Genomic DNA, 19,711 nt, shown 5'->3' on the forward strand with positions numbered 1-19,711 from the left:
TAATAAGGGTGAGGGTTGGTATAAACACGATCAAGCCACTAGCAACAATTAAAGACCCTTAGAAAATACATGCGTAATAAGGCGTACTCTGAGTAGGTAATGCAAGATATGTTTAATAACATGAATATCAAATCGATACAAAATATAATACAGATAAATACAGATATCACAGTCAATGAATGTTCACAAAGGTACATGTACTAAAAGCACACCTGTTGCCCAATATTCACATGATTGCAGTTGCTTTTGGCTTTATTCAGAGGGGATGTGGCTTGGCATTTTCATTGGAACTGTTTCCACTAGAACATGACCAAGGCTGATTTACTTAATGTTGTTTCCTGTCTGCCTCATCTCGCAGAGTGGGCAAAAACAGCATACTATGATGTGGTGCAAAGTAATATCAGTGGTTGAAAGAAATCCAAGCAATTCACCCATCAGCTTTTTTTTTTTTTTCAGTAAGACATCCTAAGTGCGAAGATGTGGGTCCTGCACTTGCTGTGCCATAGAACTCAACTTGCACCTACCTGATGAGGCCCAATAAAGATAGAACCTGTCAGATGTTGCCTTTGTGAAAATGTCATCCAAATAACTAATAACAACACTTTCGAAGAATAGCAGCTGATTAGAAAAATAAAACATCCTTGCTAAATGCAAGTTATTCTAAAATGAATTAAAATGAATAAATGAAATAAAGCATGCAACTATGTAGAAGGGCACAGACCGCAGGCCTATGCTAAAATAAGTATGCCTAAGCAAGACTCTAAAATGGACATATGATAAGAAGCAATGTGTAAAGTATATATGCAGCACACAAACAGTAATAATGTCAAAATACACCAGAAGAAAATTGCCAGACCCATTTAGAAAAATGAAGTAGAATTTAATAAATTATTTTACATCAAGACTATAAAACATGTCATCAGTATAACTAGAGCTATACCATTTTAAAGGTTTCGTAGAAATCAGGTGCTAGGAAGCAAAAAGCGCCAAACACGATTATATGGTCATGGTGGCCCTGATACAAGTCACACGTCCAAGCTGCCCATGATGGAGTGTGGGACAGATACAGGAGTGAGTTCAGTCTGCGACCGACTACCTTGTGGCCTAGGTGTAGAGATGCAAAGTCCTTGTGTTGAGCTGAGTGGGCCGGTGTCGGTGACCATTGATGAAGAGCGGCAATGGGAGGTTTTGCGTCATCATTGAAGAAGCTGATGGGGCCTGCGGACACTTGAACTGTGACCCGTTGGCGCAGGGGATGAGATATGTCATTCTAAGCCGGTGTCGATGTTAAGCTCCATCAGTATCGAAGAAGCCACTGGGCTTGAGAGGAGTTCCACTGAGATGCGTTGGCATAGAGCACAAGCTGTGTCAAGTTGGGCCGATGTCAATGGCAGGCTGCGTGAAGCTGGGTTGATGTCGAAGAAGCCTGTAATGTTCCTGTGACTTGTGCAGGGGGCCAGTCAACTGACCCTTTTGGAGTCCTTGGAGTCCTTGGTCCACACAGGCAGGCTAGGTTCAGCAGGGCACCCTACAGCAGCAGAATAGTCCTGGTGCAGCCACAGAATCCCTTGGGCAGCAAAGCAGTCCTTGGTCAGCAAAGCAGGGCTTGAGCAGCAGGTCAGACTTCACAGCTGGGCAGACCTTCTTCCTGGCAGGGTCCACAGGTCCAAAAGTGGTCTGACGATTTGTGTCTGAGGGTCCAATATTTATACCTGATACCCACGTTAACGTGGGAGAAGCTTCTACAGTCCTCCCCCAAAACAGATATCTGGAATTTCCTTTCTCCCTGCCCTGGCTCCAGCTTGTTAGGGGGCACAAAAGGCTAGTGTGAAACTGTTTATGGGTGTGTTGAGGGAGAACCTTTCTGATGTGTAAGTGTGGTAGGGGACACCTCCTTCCCCTCATCCTGACAGGGAGTGACCCATTTTGCCAACAGCTATTCCCCCTTTGTCTCACGGTCTGGGAGTAATACACAAAGACCAACTGCCATATACACCTAGTCATGTCACCCAGGATACATGCTGTAGGCACAGTATGGTTATAAGAGAATTCCAACTTTCTAAATGTGGCTTTTTCATAATTGTGACTTAAAATCTACTTTTACTGTTAGAGAGGGTTTTAAATTGCAATTCTTTAGAGACCAAGCTCGACTTTCCTACGTGCTCCCAATTAAAAGGCATAACTTATTAAACGTACAGAGTAAGCCCATGTTATCCTATGGCGGGGTCAGCCTCACAGTGGTGAAAAACGAATGTAGGAGTTTTTCTCTACCAGGACATGTAAAACTTAGAAGTGCATGTCCAACTTATGAATACAGGGCACCCCACTCTCTAGGCTTTTTAGAGCCTACCCTAGGAGTGACATATGTAATAAAAGGGGAGGTTAAGGCCTGATAAAAGCTTATTTTACCATTTTGAAATGGTAGTTATAAACTGAACACACAGGCTGCAATGGCAGGCCTGGGACATGTTTTAAAAGGCTACTTAAGTGGGTGGCACAATCAGTAGCATTTCATATATAGGTACTCGGTGCAGCTAAACTTACAAGTAAATAAATGTGCCAGTTGGGTGTAGGGCAATTTCACCATATTTAAAGGAGAAAGCACAGGCACTTTAGCACTGGATAGCAGTGGTAAAGGGTGCAGAACCTTAATGCCATCAAAAACGAATTCAGCAAAAACAGGAGGAGTAAGACAAAAAAGTTTGGGAGCAGGTCACTCTAAGGCTGACAGGTCTACCACAGTGCTATTGTATCTTCATGGAAAGGGGTGCAAATAAAACTGGCTGTCAGTTGGAAGCATATGCCATTAACTCCTCTCTACAAAAAGCATGTGTTTGAAAACAAAACGAGGATTCTTAGATCTAAACTGGCCCCACAACACTGATGAGCTCCAAGGTAAAATAAGCTCCCATTTCTGTTGTGGATTCGTCTTCCAAGCTGTCTTGTTTGGCTCTGGAACAACAACATATGCATGAAAGATATTCAGAGTTCGATCTGAAAGCTAGTCTGAAGTCGCATTCTTTCTCTATTCATTGCTTACGACAATATAATTATGTCACAGTAGTCTGCAGGAGACAGTCAGCCCAAGATAATTGAACATATGTTCATTGCCCATTCAGACAAAACCACAGTATGATTCAGTGTCTGGGCGAACTGTTCATAAGTCATTAAAAGAATGCTCTGATGTGGGGGAAAAACACTATGCTGTGGAACAGAAAAGTGAGAGTATTTCAGAAGACTACCATGTTCAGCTCAAAGCTACAAAAAAGGGCTTGAAGCAGATTTGACGAACGTGGTCACAATCTCAACTAGCAAAGGGTTGTCCCCTTGACACACTAGTGTAGGAAGTATGGACAAAGTCGTGCACTATGTTGTGTGGGCTACTGTTGAGCAAACAAAGTCCCTTTTCAAGAACATTAAAGGACACTGCATGCAGAGAAGTTGTATGCTGTCTTGGTTTGAATAATATCATGACATTAGTACACGGGTGATTATACAGAGAAAATGCTGCTTTCAAGTTATTAGTGTCGTCAAACAAAGTCTGGGTCCAGTGTCTGGGTTTTGAGCCAACAGTCTGGCCCATCTTTGCTTTGAATGACACCAGAAGCAGCTGGCTTCACTTTATCCCCCGCATAGGCGCCTTACTGGCAGCAGAAAGCGCCCTAACCCGCACTCCTCATCTTACAGACCTCAGTGCTCTCCCGTGACCCTCCCCGCCTCCCTCCCTGACTGCTGGGGAGGCTGCGAAATAGGCCTAAGGCCACAGGTCTGTCACTACCAGCCCTTGGACAAAACTGACCAGATTTCACTCAGTGATTAGTAATTGCTGATGTGTTTGCATAAAGTGTTCTAGGCAGGATGGAGGCGAACAGCTGACTCACGCGGTAAGGGATATCACGTTGCAGGATGGTGTAAACAACTTTTGATACCGGGCTGAGCGGTTTAGAAAAGAGTGAAGTAATCAGAGGAAATGGCCCTTGACATTGACAATCATTTGAGTCAAGCCGCTGCCCGGTTAGAAGGGCTCTTTATTAGGTATGACATCACCCCTGATAAACTGGATGTGTAGTCTGATACATTTCTGTTACATTTTACATAATCGCGCATGTTATTGATTCATTCTAGATTGTATATTCTTTTAAAATGGAGCAAAATAGAGCCTACGTCAGATTCAATTCTAAACCATGACTGGGTACGTGAACATAAGTATTCCCTTTTTAAGTGAATCCATGGTGAAAACTGTAACAATTTCGCCCTTTGCAAAGTTTTTACAAAATAGAGATATCTGGTATGATGTTATGATTTAATGTATACAAGGCTAGATTTATACATTAATAGCAGATTCCCGACTAAGGCTGTACACCCCCAGCAGAGGGATATCTGCTGACCTAATTAATAGTTGGTGCTATTCAAGGGCAGATCAACGACTGCGGATTTACCCCATGTTTTGGGTATCAGCAGATTTTATATTTCTTCCAAACTCTAAATCAAGCCACAGTGTTAAGACTACATTCTTAGTATTTATGTTTCCAGAGAGTCACTATGCATGCCCAAATGGCTAGTAAAACGTGGAGCAGGATTTCCAGTCTGAGATCATTAACAGTATAGTGATCGCTCCTCCCAGTTCCTGAATAAGATTCACTATTTCATGACTTGGTGACAAGAACATCTATGAAGTTTTCTTTGTGTCTAAACTGCAGAGCTCCAAATAATGCAGAACGTTGCATCGGGATGCTGCAAGAATATACCCCCCAACCTGGCCATTCTGCAGCATTTACCTTATTCTTTGTTTGAGCTATGTGGACAGCAAGGGCCGTTTATGGCTTTCAAGGTTCTGGGACAATTATTTTGAAGATTCAGTTGATATGTCAGAGGATTGCAGTCATCGGTTCTCACAACATAGGCTTCTCCTCTTGCCAATGGTAGTTCAAGCCACACAGATTGAACCTGATTTCTCTACTACAACTTCATTTTATGTAAATTGTTGGAAAATATTCATTGTTCCTGAGTTACCATTCATACTGCCAATGGTAGTTCTTTTACTCATATACGATTCTGATTAATGAGAACATGATTTTAAATTACCTCATTGAATGTTTTAACTAGGGTAGCTTTTTAACCGATTTATTTATTTCATAGTCTTTATAATTGTTTAACTGTACAATGCCATTTTTACTCTACAACTCTACAACTCCTGAAATGTTGAATTAACCCCTACCAGACGTTTTGCTCCCACAGTGTGCTGCATTCAATTCGAATCACATTCCAATAAGTGTAGAAAAACGTGTTGGTAACTGAAATATAGGTTCAAAATCATTATTTTTATGTGACGATAAGCAATGGACAATGTATTGAGACTTTTGACAGTTCTTTTTAGACATTAGCATATGTCAGCTGAATAACCACTGATTCTGGAAATAACTTTTTTTTTAAAGCTTGAATTATTGAGTTTCCTCTAGTAGAAATCTTGTACAACTGTTTTTTTCCATGTCCGATTAGAGGGCATTGCCCCGTACACATGAGCAGTGGACGACTGGTGCCAAAAAGGGCATTTCATTAGCAAACAAAACGGTTTGGGAGAATTTCCAAATTACATCACCGCTGAGAGACTCAGTTTATTTAAGTTTGTTTCATCTTGCAATTCATGTAAAGCTATTTGTGAACAAAAAGGCGACTGCAAGATTTACCATTTTGCTCAGTGTTCAATCTGTCAATATGTGTGATTCTAGTCCTGGAGAAAAGGCCTTTTTACCTATACTCCAGTGCGAGACACCCCAGCCAAAACGCCCAGTAAAGGTTCATACGGTCCCCATGATTGGAGTTCTTTACCTATGTCATAACTGTGACATGAAAGTAAGGTGTATGTTTTGTGTATGTGGTATGTGAATTAGTGAATGTTGGGATCCACTTGACTGTCATGCATGTGTGCTAAACAAAATGATGGTTCACTTTGCGTCAAGTTGGTGATGCCCAACTTGAATATCCCAACCTGCATGTATACACTCCACATAACCCTTTGTGAAACCTGTGTATTTGATGGAAGTATTATTCAGATCACTCCATTTCTGCCAGTGTAACTTTCCCCTTATGCATTAAAATCAGCCACCCCACTCCTGCGTTGTGATTGGCCTTGGGAGCAGATGCTTGCTTATAATCTGAAAAATCAACAGATGATGGACGGGATGCAGAACAAATCAAACATTCACTACCCAGTAACAGATCTGGGTTTATTCCATCAGTTATTTTGCTCACCATGCCATTCCAGATTGGACCCAGTCGTATGCAGATCAGTCTTGACCATGCACCCCATGGAAACAGTCCAGCCCGAACTGCCAGACCAGGTCCTTCCTAAACCAGAAACAAGCATCTTGGGACCAGTTTTGGGGTATCGTCCCTCATCATCTAGGCAAGCTTAAATCTGGTGGAATAGCGAGCACGGGACCCAGGTCTGGACTTTCCCTTCCCACTTAGGGCAACAAATGCAAAAACAACAGATGATGTACAAAATGTGCAACAAATCAAACATTCACCCCCAGTCACAGATCTGGGTTTAATCCATCAGTTTTTTTGCTTTCCATGCCATTCCAGTTTAGACCCAGCCATAGGCAAATCAATCTTGACCCTACCCCCCATGGAAACAGTCCAACCTGACCTGCCAGACCAGGTCCTCCCTAAACCAGAAGCAAGCATGCTGGGACCAATTTCAGGGTATCACCCCTCCTCAGTCAGATTAGTTTGAATCAGGTGGCATAAAAAGCACAGGACCTATGTCTGGGCATACCCTTCCCACTTAGGGCGACAAATGCAAAACCAACAGATGATGGATGGAATGCGGAACAAAACAAACATTCAACCCCAGTCACAGATTTGGGTTTAATCCATCCCCTTTTTTGCTTGCCATGCCATTCCAGTTTGGACTCAGGCATATGCAAATCAGTCTTGACTCTGCTCCTCATCAGTCTTGACCCTGCACTCTGAGACAAAACATATCATACCTTGAACTTTCTGAACTGGTTTTAAAGACTACCCAAGGCTGATTTGAGCTCAGAAGCTCACTACCAACATGGACAGGGTGCAATTCCCAGATTGGAGGAACATATAAACCTTAAAATGTTTCAGATATTCTGGTTTGCCCTGGACCCTCGCCTTGGACACCAAGGAGGTATGCCTACTGTACCCCTCAGCCAGGACGTGGTTCATTGTTGCTCTCTGGACACATAGGAGGCCTACACACCAATGTAGGAGACGAAAACAAGAGAACCAGGAGTGGAACCCATGCATGATTGGCATTCTTACTTCTGACTGGGCCTACATTCAGGAAAGCCTGTGGAATCCCCTTGCTGCAGTGAGCTGGGGAAAGAAGAAATACCTTAATGTCAAAAGAGCTGCACTATGCTTGCCAGAAGGAGTTACTTGTTTCCTAGTAAGATTTTAGCAGATTTGAGGTACCCCAACCCATACTGTGTCTTTGGATGCCTAGATCCTCCTTTCTTCAGTTCCACAAGGACCAGGGTATTGTCAGTCTTCACTTCTTCAGTGGGAGGTCCAGAACTGCTGGCTAGGAAGGTTGTCATGATTCTGAACCCGTCAAACCACCTTTCTCCCCTTTAGAAGCCTGGCAACATCACAGGTTGAACTGGGATCAGGCCTAAAACTAAACTGATGACTTTTCATTGGGCACTCATGTCACTACAACAGTGGAATGATACACTGATTGTGGAACGGCACTATGCCAGTAACTCTTCTCATAATACTAAAATTGCCTTTAAATTCAAACTTGAGTACATCACTGCTATTAGAGAAACCTTCTTTGAAAAGATGAAAAGATGAATTCATTGATTTATTTGACTAGTGGAATTGTTAAATAGACCCTGATAAAGCGATTTTCATTTTGAAACATGTTTTGGCCGGTTTGTGTTTGGACCATAAATCTATTAAAGATACATTTTCCTTTTGGCCCTTGCAATTAGTTTTGTGTATGACATTTTGATACTGAATTCCTGTGGGGGCAGGCAGGCCCATTTTGAGGGAGCATTTGTTTTGGGTTTATGTGAATGTGCCCCAGTTGTCAATTTACACCAGTGACCCCCATGGGTGTTTTTTGTCCTGTATGTGTCACTCCCCCAGAAAGCCTTGAACGTGTTGGTATAGCTTAAGATACAGGCCAGTAACATTTAAGGCACCCATGGGACACTATAATGGTTCTGGCATGCTATTTCCATGTGTCCCCATCGAAGCACAAAGACCAAATAAGGTTTTTACTGCTCCTTGGACTTCAGCCGACTAGACATTGTTTCCCTCCATGCTCCCAACCAGGTACCAGTGCTGGGCACCTGTCACCAGAACTATGTTCACTGGGAGCTACAAAGCCTTTGGATAAAGACTTCTGTGGGTGGCTCACTCCTGCCCACAGTCTAACTAAAGCTCTGTGTGTTCACGTGGAGTGCCAAGAACAGGTCAGCCTGCCACATGCGCAAAGCATGTTACAATTAGACACATCAGCTGGACCAGCTGATTAAAGATGCTAATGTCCAAGAAGCAGTGCTCTTTTATACAAAGTACTATAAAATAATCATATGTAAAAATTCCAACTCATATTGCTCGAAATCCAGACTCCGTGGCGCTTTTAGACTTGGTTACAAACATATTAGAAAATGACTTTCACACATAAGAAGGATCTTACAGGAGCCAGACATTCATGTTGTTGTCATTATGATAGTGGAATGGAATTGTATTTTTGCCTTATATATCTAAATATGTCTAATCCATCTCAACCTCAAAGCATCACAGTACCAATCTAGGAATATCAGCAACATATAAAACTCCTCACAGAGCACTGAGTTTGATCTTGAAACTTGGGTGTAATAGAGTTATGCTTATAGTTTACTCTTCTGTAAAGATGACAATATATAAGGGATCTATCTTGGGAATATTTAATGTGCTATTGACTCGCTTTCCAGGGAAAATATTGCCCAACTACCTGGGAACGCATCTTCCTCTCACATACTATTAGTCTTGCAGTCATGGAACTGAGTGCTGTTGAGTGGAGATGAGTGTCGTAAAATAGAGTGGAGTGTCGTAGTGTAGAGCAAAGTGAAATGGAGTGGAGTGGCATAGAGAGAGTTGCTTAGAGTGGAGTACAGCATCACAGAGTATAATGGTGGAGAGTGAAGTGCTGTGGAGTAGAGTGTAGTAGTCTGTCTTAGAGTGGATTTCCATAGAGTGTGGTAGGGTGAAGTGGCATAGAATGGATGAGAGTGTTGTAGAGTGAAGTGGAGTGGAGTAGACTGGAGTGGCATTGAGTGGAGTAAAGTGGCTTGAAGTGGCATAGAGGGAGCTGCCTACAGTGGGAGTTGAGTGGCATAGAGTAGAGTGTTGTAGAGTGGGGTAGATTGTTTTGGAGGCGCATAGAGTGGAGTAGAGTGGGGTGGCATAGAATGTGGTAGAGTGGAGCTGCATAGAGTTGAGTAGAGTGGTGGGGTAAAGTACTGAAGTTAGTGAAGGGAGTGGGATAAGAGTGGAGTAAAGTGTTGTAGAGTGGGGTATAGTAGGATGGCATTGAATGGAGTGGCGTAGAGTGGAGTAAAGTGTAGTGGCATTGCGCAGAATAGAGTAAAGTGTGATAGAGTGGAGTGGCGTAGAAAGGAGTGGAGTGTTGCAGAGTGGAGTACAGTGTCATATATTGTTGTGGCATAGAGTGGTGTGGTGTAGAGTGGAGGCGCATAGAGTCGAGGGCATAGAGAAAAGAGGCATAGAGTGGGGGAGCGTAGAGTGGTGTGTCACAGAGTAGAGTGACGTCATAGAATGGAGTGGAGTAGAGTGGAGTGGTGTGTCATAGAGTAGAGTGGAGTGGTATAGAGTGGAGTAGCATGTTATAGAGTGGAATGGTGTGTCATAGAGTGGTGTGTCGTAGAGTAGGGGAGAGTGGAGTGGTGTAGAGTGGAGGGGTGTAGACTGAAAGGACATAGGGGGTCATTACAACATTGGCGGTAGAAGGTGCTTACCGCCGTGCAGAAGACCGCCAAAACACCGCCGCGGCCGCGGTAGACCGCCACAGCAATTATGACACACATCTTGGAATCCGCCGAAATTCAGACACCCACACAATACTGCCACACCAAAGGTCAGCGATAGACATGCGGAAACAAATCCTCCACCTCCACGCCAACAGAAACAGGCCCATGCTATTACGACCCATGAATCCACGCGGCGGTCTTTCAACTGCGGTATTCCATTGGCGGTACACACCGCCGCGCTCAAAATACACACACAGCTCCAAAACACCGCCACATTGGACAATTCAAAATACACACACCTGATACACATACAAACACCACTCCCACACACCCAACACAATATAAAACACACACCCACATCACCCACTAATCCCTACGAACAAAAATTTTGAAAGAAGGCCAGAGAGACAGCACTGATTAGACAATCCCACCACGCAGAGGCACACAACACCATCACCCACACAACATCCACGCACAAAACACCACATACCACTACACTCACCACACTCATCAACACATACACCACCCCATACATCACACACAACACCCCATGTCACGCCAAAGACACCCCCGCTTCTCCGAGGAGGAGCTCAGGGTTGTGGTGGAGGAAATCATGCGGGTAGAGCCACAGCTATTTGGCTCACTGGTACAGCACACATCAATAGCCAGGAAGATGGAGCTATGGCAAAGAATAGTGGACAGGGTCAACGCTGTGGGACAGCACCCACGAAATAGGGAGGACATCAGGAAGAGGTGGAACAACCTACGGGGGAAGGTGCGTTCAACGGTATCCAGGCACCACATCGCGGTACAGTGGACTGGCGGCGGACCACCACCTCCTCCCACTCAACTAACAACATGGGAGGAGCAAGTCTTGTCCATCTTGCATCCTGAGGGCCTCGGAGGAGTCGTTGGAGGAACGGACACTGGTAAGTCAAATCTTAACTATCATAACCCCCACCCTACCTGCATGATATCACACCCCCCCACCATCGCACCATCCCCTATCACCCTAAATCCTCACCTATCTACCCATTACACCAACCACCCATCCCAAACCCAAGCCCTGCATGACATAACTAAGCATCGACACCCATCACCAAAGCATGCCCACTGCACAGACCCAGAACACCCCCCAACCATCAGCACACAAGCCCCCCCACACGAATGCCTGCACTGGGGTTCACGCACGCCCAACCATTGCACACCATGAAACACACACATGCAATAATCATGTACTTATACCCCCGCAGGAACCCGAAGGAACGTCATCACACCAGAGGGTCCAGACAACACCATTCCACCCCCAGAAGAGGCCCACAGTGACGACAGCAGCTCTGCCCCACTGGATCTTGATGACCAGCCCGGACCATCGTGGGCCTCAGGACAGTCGGTTCCCCTTGCCCTGCCGCACCCCAACACCGAGCTTCCACCCTCTGGTAACACCAGCACAGCACCCACCCAGCGGGCCCAAACCTCCCTACCCAGGACAGGTCAATCAGCGGTGTGTCCACCACTACAGGGCACCCAGACTAACCCACCACCCCAACAACAACAGGGACCTGGGGGCAGTGGTAGTGGGCACACGGTCCAGTGGACGGAGGCCCAGGAACATAGGGGAACTGGGAGGGCTGCTGTGCGACATAGGGAGGACAGGCCAAGGGAACCCACTCTCAACGAGGCCCTCTCCTCCATCATGGGAGCATACCACCACTCCCAGGAGACGATGGCCACGGTCCTGGACAAGTTGCAGGAGACCCTGCGTCTGCAGGAGGAACAATATTTGGGGTTCAGGGAGGAGCTCAGGACCATAGGCTCCGCCCTGGGCACCATCGTAGGGGTGCTGACGGACATTCAAAAGACCTTGAGGGACACCGTGGCACTCCAAGGGGCCCCTGACACTAGCATGGACGATGAACTGCACACCACCTCCGCCGGCGCTAGTGGACAGGACGCCCCGCCACAGGACCACCACACCAGCACCCCACCCCCTGCAGACGGAGAACCACCACGCAAGCGGGCCCGGAGATCCAGGAACAGGACAGAGCAAGATGGCAAGACCCCCGCCAGGAAATAAGACCACCCTGATAGCCCTCCCACTGTCCCACTTTGTTACCCTGGCAAATCGGAAATGCCCCAGCTCCACTTCCAATGCCCAGATCTGCAATGTACCTGTGAGACTAATAGACTGGACTCTGCCATGGACATTGCTCCACCATCACCCATCACCATTTTACAACCCCTCCTTCATTTTTGTGCACTTAAATAAACACCCTTCAAACACCAAAAGAAATTGAGTCAGTCAATGATTTGTAAATCTGTATAATCAATTACAGTTGCATAATGGTTTACCCATTGGAAGGCTAACATACCTATGCCACACATCACAAGCCCTTCAAGGATGCAAACAGTTGACACGTAGGTTACCACATTTGTGGAACTGAAATGGAAGGGGACAACTCAGTTAACAAATAGTGAGTGAATTTGAGGTACAGGATAGAGGTAGATGTGTGAAAGTGAATGTAATGGTAAAATAGAAAATGTGCTCACCTGTGTGTCACTGGAAATATTGCTGTAAGACTGACTCCCTGTTGTCGTTTTCGTCTTCCTCAGCTTCATCCTCATCACTGTCCACAGGCTCCACAGCTGCTACAACACCGTCATCTGGATCATCCTCCTGCAGAAAAGGCACCTGTGGTTGCAAAGCCAAGTTATGGAGCATGGAGCAGGCGATGATGATGTCGCACACCTTCTTCGGTGAGTAGAATAGGGATCCACCTGTCATATGGAGGCACCTGAACCTGGCCTTAAGAAGGCCGAAGGTGCGTTCGATAACCCTCCTAGTCCGCCCATGGTCCTCATTGTACCGTTCCTCTGCCCTGGTCCTGGGATTCCTCACTGGGGTCAATAGCCAGGAAGGGTTGGGGTAACCAGAGTCCCCCAAAAGCCATACACGGTGCCTCTGCAGTTGACCCATCATATCAGGGATGCTGCTATTGCGCAGGATGTAGGCGTCATGCACTGAGCCAGGGAACATAGCATTTACCTGGGAGATGTACTGGTCTGCCAAACACACCATCTGGACATTCATCGAATGATAACTCTTCCGGTTCCTGTACACCTGTTCACTCTTGCGGGGGGGACCAGAGCTACATGGGTCCCATCAATAGCACCTATGACGTTGGGGATATGTCCAAGGGCATAGAAGTCACCTTTAACTGTAGGCAAATCCTCCACCTCAGGGAAAATGATGTATCTCCTTACGTGTTTCAGCAGGGCAGACAACACTCTGGACAAGACGTTGGAAAACATAGGCTGGGACATCCCTGATGCCATGGCCACTGTTGTTTGAAATGACCCACTTGCAAGGAAATGGAGCACTGACAGCACCTGCACTTGAGGGGGGATTCCAGTCGGATGGCGGATTGGTGACATCAGCTCTGGCTCCAACTGGGTACACAGTTCCTGGATTGTGGCACAGTCAAACCTGTAGGTCACGATTAAATGTCGCTCCTCCATTGTCAACAGGTCCACCAGCGGTCGGTACACTGGCGGATTCCGCCATCTTCTCATATGTCCCAGCTGACGGTGCCTACGAAGGACAACAGCGAGGAAAAAGTCACTATTCTTCCAGGTATGTACCCACAGTCACACACAAGACTACCCCAGACAATAAACCCTTCCTGTATGTGTGTTGAGTGTAGGCCTCAGTATGTGTGACGCATTTGCAAATGAATCCATTTGGGCCCCTGAAATGGCAGCTGCCTGACCTCTAAACTGGGACAATGGGATTGTGGGGTAACAGCGCTGGCGTTGCAAACCGTGGCGGTAGGCGGTCGTAGAGCGCGGCGCAATGCTGCATTGGTTAACAATGGACCCTATGGGTCCCAGGAGCCGGCGGTGATGATGCGGCCCGCCGCGGACGTCACTGCCGCGGACGTCACCGCCATTTTCTATCTCTTCATTCACTAGATACCTGACCTTCGACAGGAGAGGACCTACACTGCTAGTGCTGCTGTGACCTCGGTCTGGAAGCGACGATGGCTGCTGCGTCTGGGGAAAGGGCCCCTGCCTTCACATCGGAGGAGTTGGAGAAACTTGTGGATGGGGTCCTCCCCCAGTACACGCTACTCTACGGTCCTCCAGACCAACAGGTTAGTACACAGGGAGCACGTTGTAGGGGCTAGGCCTGGGTGGAGAGGGCTGGGTGGAAGAGGGAAGGGGGCAGAAGTCATACTACAGTAAAGCATGGGAATAAATGGGCCACATGGTCAGAGTATGGAGGGGGACGCACACATTGATGGTGCAATTGGTAATGACTGTTCCTCTTCCCTTGTGCATGTCATGTAGGTCAGCGCCCACCAGAAGAGGGACATTTGGCATGCCATCGCCACGGACGGCCGGACCCTGGGCGCCCACCAGAGACGGGGCACCCACTGCCGGAAGAGATGGGAGGACATTCGCCGCTGCAGCAAGAAGACGGCGGAGGCTCAGCTGGGGATGGCCTCCCAACGTGGGAGGGGTGCCCGTCGTAACATGACCCCCCTGATGTTCCGTATCCTGGCGGTGGCCTATCCGGAGTTGGATGGGCGCTTAAGGACATCACAGTAGACCCAAGGGGGTGAGTACAAACTCATTCTGCGGACTTTGCGTGCAGTGGAGGTGTCTGGGTGGGGAGGTGGGCTGTGGGTGTCCGTAGGCCAGGGCGAGTTAGTTAGGCCAGGCCCCTCCGTTATGTAGGCCATGTGGCACTCTACCCCACCTCAGCAAACTAGCAAGTTGAGGTATAGTTGCCCCTGTGGCATCCATGTGCGCAGCTTTCCAGCATTGCCATGTAGCCCATATCCATGAAATTGCATGTGCATAGGGCAGGAGCGCGGCGTTGTGCATGGGGCAGCTGCGTCTGTCTTGTCCGCCAACGGTAGCGGTATGCCATGTACTAAAACTCTCTTTCTTCTGTCTCCCCCCCCTTTTCCTGCTCTCCCTGTCCGTTTGTACATCAGCATCAACAGGCGGAGGTACAGTGGACCGGGGCACGAGGGAGCTGCATCCCACATGGCCATGTAGGGCCACACCACTGACTCTGAATGCACCAGTGGGACGGAGGGTGAGGGGAGCTTCACATCGGCCACCGGATCACCAACCAGCGACACAGACTCGTCCGCCGATGTGAGGTCCCCTGTGGTGGCGGCACCATCTGTGCGCCCCACTTCTACAGGTACAGTCGCCACCCCCCCCCTACCAGCATCGCCCTCCCAGCAGCCCCTCAGCGTTCACCCCGTGCCCGCTCACCCAGGAGGGTGGGCATCACCTTCGCCTCTGGCACCTCAGGCCCTGCCCCAGTCACCCCTGCTGCCCTCAGTGAGGAGGCCATTGACCTCCTCAGGTCACTCACTGTTGGGCAGTCTACCATTGTGAATGCCATCCAGGGTGTAGAAAGGGAGTTGCAACACGGTAATGCATTCCTGGAGGGCATTCATTCTGGTCAGGCGGCCCTTCAGCAAACCCTGCAATCTCTGGCCTCAGCACTGATGGCAGCAATTGTCCCTGTGTCCAGCCTCCCCCTCCAACTTCCTCCACCCAGACCCAATACCCTGTATCCCAGCCCATCCCAAGCACACAATCAGACCAGCATGCAGACAAGTCAACACACCCAAGTAGCTCAGGCAAACATAGCCACCACACACACCACAAGCACTCACACAAGCATCACACCCATACAGACACAGCAACATCCACTGTCTCCACTGTGTCCCCCTCCTCCTCTTCTCCCTCCTCCCTCCCAGTCTCGTCTACACACACACCTGCATGCACCACATCTACTGGCACTAGGACTCGCACCAGGACACCCAGCACCACACGCCGCTCACCTGCACTCACCACCTCCACTCCCATTTACACGTCCCCTGTGTCCTCTCCCAGTGTGTCTGTGACGCCCCCTCCCAAAGTACCCAAACGCCGGCAATCACTCACCCAACATCCATCCACGTCACAACAGCCTCCAGTACCTGCACCTGCACCCAAAACAGCTAAAGTGACACCTCCTACAACCACCTCCTCTTCCTCCACTCCCAGACCCTCTCCAGCTACCCATCCCAGTGTTCGTCAGAAACTGTCCCTCTGTCAAATTGACCTTTTTGCCCCCACCCCCCTCCAATTCATCAGTCCCGTCGTAGCGCCTCAGCCAAAAAGCCTCCAGGACAAGTGGTGCCTGTTCAAGGGTTTTGGAGTGCACCGTCCACCAGGGCAGGCAGTAGGACCCGGAGCCAAGGCACAGGCAGCCCACCCCCTGTAAAGGCTCCGAAATTGGAGAGTGGACGACGGGACCGTGTCAAGACTCCTGGTGGGACAACAAGTGAAATGGGATCGAAGGCGATTGGTGAGTCAGCTGTAACTCCTAAAAAGGTGGGGAAGGTCCAGAAGAAGTCTGCCAAGCCTGTTGTGAGTGTCACGGCAGAGAAGTGCGCCATCATTTCCGGCGGTCCAGACACAACCACCAGCACCGTCGTCACTGGTCCAGAGACCACCGCCAGAGTCATAGCCCAGGAGGGCTCAAGTATCGTCACTGGTCCAGAGACCACCGCCAGAGTCACAGCCCAGGAGAGCTCTAGTATCGTAACTGGTCCAGAGACCACCGCCAGAGTCACAGCCCAGGAGGGCTCAAGTATCGTCACTGGTCCAGAGACCACCGCCAGAGTCACAGCCCAGGAGGGCTCAAGTATCGTCACTGGTCCAGAGACCACCGCCAGAGTCACAGCCCAGGAGGGCTCAAGTATCGTAACTGGTCCAGACACCACCGCCGGAGTCACAGCCCAGACGGGGCCAGGATGCCACAGCCCCGCTGGTCAATGATGGAACGTCATGCCACACACCAGTGTCCAGTGTGGAAAGCGTCATGCCACACACCAATGTCCAGTGTGGAAATTGTTATGCCACACACCAATGTCCAGTGTGGAAATCGTCATGCAACACACCAATGTCCGTATCAGAACCGCCATGTCAAAGCACCGCTAAACAGTCCTGAAACGCCATGTCATGGCACCGCTGAAGAGGGCAAAGACCGCCATGTCATAGCACCGCTGAAGAGGGCAAAGACCGCCATGTCAAAGCACAGCTGAACAGTCCTGAAACGCCATGTCATGGCACCGCTGAAGAGGGCAAAGACCGCCATGTCATAGCACCGCTGAAGAGGGCAAAGGCCGCCATGTCAAAGCACCGCTGAACAGTCCTGAAACGCCATGTCAAAAGCACCGCTGAAGAGGGCAAAGACCGCCATGTCAAAGCACCGCTGAACAGTCCTGAACCGCCATGTCAAAAGCACCGCTGAAGAGGGAAAAGACCGCCATGTCATAGCACCGCTGAAGAGGGCAAAGACCGCCATGTCAAAGTACCGCTGAAGAGGGCAATGCACCGGGTAGGAATGAATGGCCCACCACATCAGGCATCCTTATCCCATGTGCAGCTGGGACAGTGACAGAACACTACCATTCACGGGGAGACTCATCCAGTCTGGGCACCAGTCACCCTCCAGTACCAGTATGGACCTGTATCAACTTGAGAGACTGTGGCTTTGCACTCCCCAGGATGTGACAGTGGGCACCCCACCCACTGTAGAGACTTGAGAGACTGTGGCTTTGCACTCCCCAGGATACATCAATGGGCATAGAGCCCCGTCGTGGATCTGGCTTTGCGTTTATGTGGCTGAGTTGCCCCCCATCCCTTCCCCCTGAGGTGCCTGTTGTGTTTCTATCTGATGCCCCGGCGGTGTTCTCTTCGATTTTGGTCAGGTATCTATTGTGGGCCTCGCCCATGCATTTTTGGACAGTTTGTGCACGGACATTGTTGTGTACATATCTGCACTACTTCTCGGATTGTATATATGTAAATAAGAGTGATTTTAGTATAGATATATTTGTTTATTTCTGTATGACATGTATATTGTCACATTACAAAGTTTGACCGAATTTCGCATTGTCTTTTCATTCTTCCGGGGGAATTGTGGGTTGTTACTGTGATGTTTGTGACTGCATTGGTGTGTATGTTGTAATATGCGAGGGTGGGGGTGTTTGGTGGGTGTCCCCCTAACTTTTGCCTCCCCCCTCCCCCGTGTCGTAGGTGCTGTACTCACCGGTATCTTCTGCGCCTACGTCGCTGTTGGTCGTGAAGGAGCAGAAAGACAAGGGCAGGTAGTATATGGAGTTCTGGGTCCATGGATTCGTCGTTCCTCGTGGGATGTGTAGAAGGTGAGCATTTTCCCATTGCAAAAGCTGTTTCCGCCTTGTTTTTATCCACGGTGAATCCACCCCGGAAAAGGTGGCGGATTGGCCTGTTGTGATACTGTGGGCGGAACATTGTCTCCCGCCTGTCTGTTGGCGGTGACCGCTGCGCTGCTTGTCTGTACCGCCGTGGCGGGCGAAGTGTTACAGTGGCTGTCTTTGTTGGCGGTTTACGCCAGGGTCATTATTCCCTTTTTTTGTCCGTCTGACTGTTTGCGGTATTACTGCATCTTTAACACCGTCCGCCAGGGTTGTAATGACCACCATAGTGTGGCATTGAGTGGTGTGCCGCAGAGTGGAGTGGCATGTCCTAGAGAGGACTGGAGAGGAGTAGAGTGGCATGGCATAAAGTGGAGTGCTGTGTCGTAGACTGGAGGGTTTTGAAGTGGAATGGCCTAGGCTAGAGTGGTGCAGAGTGAAGTGACATAGAATGTAGGGTTTTAGAGTGGAGTGGTCTGGAGTGTTGTAGAGGTGAGTGGAGTGCCTTAGAGTGGAGTGCCATATCATAGAGTGGAGTGGCACAGAGGTGAATGATTTGGCATGTCATAGGCGGCGAGGCATAGAGTGAAGTGGCGTAGAGTGGAGTGACGTGTAGTGGAGGATTGCAGGATGGAGTAGCATGGACTGGAGTGGTGTGGAGTGTCGCTGAGTCGAGTAGAGTGTCGTGGAGTGGAGTGTCATAACGTGAAGTGGCATGTCATACAGTGGAGTAGAGTGGTGTAGAGTGGAGAAGAGTGGCATAGAGGGAAGGGCAAGATAGTGGCATAGAGTAGAGTAGAGTGTAGACTGGAGTGGTGTAGCATGGAGAATGCATGGTGTGGTAGCGCACTGCCATTTCATGCAATACATTTTCAGTTGAAATGAGCATTACATTTGTGCAGACATATCGTTTTACTGATAAACCTTTATGGCGTACAAATTATAATTTATGATAATGGCATCACCTAATGTATTGATTAGTTTTGATTGAATTAAAATATTTGTTTCCATCACATTTCAAATTTGGAACAAAGTGCTTAATTTCTGCTTTCTGAATTCTGATATATTCTGAAATATCTGCACATTTAATTTACTGATATCTAAATGTTGTTGTGTGATAAAAAAATGCCTTTTCTTTCACAGCCATAGCAAGAGTGTCACATAAATCCTCTTACTTTGAAGTCAGAGAAAGAAAAGTAAACACCATCAGTAGGCAGAACCTATTTGACCTCTGTCTTTGAATGCACAGTAAATGTGACAAGATAGATAAGAACAAAATTTGAAGGCCTATTTACAGAAAACAAGCACTCGTGGAACAATTCAGTAAAGTGGATATGCTCCACGGGAGGAACTAACGTAAGCTGAACAGCCTAAAACAAATAAAGCCAGCAAATAGAAAGCAAGCAACTGTGAGTTACAAAACACAAAGCCAATGGTAAG

Source organism: Pleurodeles waltl, chromosome 3_1 (assembly GCF_031143425.1).
Source record: "Pleurodeles waltl isolate 20211129_DDA chromosome 3_1, aPleWal1.hap1.20221129, whole genome shotgun sequence".
NCBI classification, from domain to species: domain Eukaryota; kingdom Metazoa; phylum Chordata; class Amphibia; order Caudata; family Salamandridae; genus Pleurodeles; species Pleurodeles waltl.